Here is a 1330-nt window from a genome sequence, read left to right on the forward strand (position 1 = left end):
GTCATCACATCTATGTTCATCAGTCACTAATTGTGCAGTCATCATATCTATGTTCATCAGTCACTAATTGTGCAGTCATCATATCTATGTTCATCAGTCGCTAATTGTGTAGTCATCACAGCTATGTTCATCAGTCGCTAATTGTGCAGTCATCATATCTATGTTCATCAGTCGCTAATTGTGTAGTCATCACAGCTATGTTCATCAGTCGCTAATTGTGCAGTCATCATATCTATGTTCATCAGTCACTAATTGTGTAGTCATCACAGTTGTGTTCATATAAAATTGTAATTCAATCCCATCGATTAGTAACATCTAAAATGACAGGTTAATCAAAATTATTTAAATCAACAAGTCATAAAAATAATCAATTTATCAAAATTTGTGTTTCTAATTATTTCAATTATGATTTCTCATCATAATTTTTTATTGATTCAAGTTTGATCATTACCATACATTTGTCCATTCAATATAAAATCATAATTCAAACCCAAGATATCAATGTACATTTTCTCTGATTTGTAATCAATGTCATGAAGTACATCAATTAAACAATATACTTCTCTTCTGAGGTTACTAAATCTATTTATATATAGGTAATAGGCGTACATCAGGTGTCAGTTGATTGGATAGGTCTTTCACATTGGAAAGAAAGATATTCTCAAAAACCAACATTTGACCAACAATATTGATGTTCATAAAATAAATATGGAAATGTTAGAGCTTGCTATGGAATATTATTTTTAAACATTTTTCAAACATATAAAAAAATACTGATCACAAAATATTTTTATTTTATTTTTTTATATGTTTGGAAATAGAGTAATATAATGATTTACAAATGGCAATAAAACAATAAAATTTAATTATAAATAGATGTATAATGTTACAAACTTAGAGCTACTTAGGATAAACGAATGTAGTTTCATATTAGAATTTGAAGTCATACTAGAAAGAAAAGAATGTTAAGTTAGGTTTATTTAGATTTTTTTTGGTGGTTACGAGATCGGTCGAATTGACCAATCCCGTTTTGAGATAGGGTAGAGAAAATAACAAAAAACTGTAAGGATTCAGTGAAAAAAAACATTAGAAATGCATTTAGGAGGTTTCAAGGATTACACAAGGAAATTAGAGATTTTTCAGATGACTAAAAGTATTTTCAATTTTAACATGAAAAATTACTTTGCACACGGATTATTCAAAACAAATAATATATTCAAGGACAAATCTTTATTTTATTTTATTAAAAATACTTCACTAAGAAATATGAATTTTTGTATGTGGAAGACTTGTAATATTAACTGAAAGACTGCCAAATTTCGTGAAGATA

At 27.5% G+C, this 1330-nt stretch overlaps 1 pseudogene; it reads right to left on the bottom strand.

Moving 5' to 3' along the window:
- Positions 1–1330, bottom strand: part of LOC106473975 — a 48723-nt pseudogene that overhangs the window by 11546 nt on the left and 35847 nt on the right.

The sequence above is a fragment of the Limulus polyphemus genome, unplaced genomic scaffold (genome assembly GCF_000517525.1).
Source record: "Limulus polyphemus unplaced genomic scaffold, Limulus_polyphemus-2.1.2 Scaffold6692, whole genome shotgun sequence".
Taxonomy (NCBI): domain Eukaryota; kingdom Metazoa; phylum Arthropoda; class Merostomata; order Xiphosura; family Limulidae; genus Limulus; species Limulus polyphemus.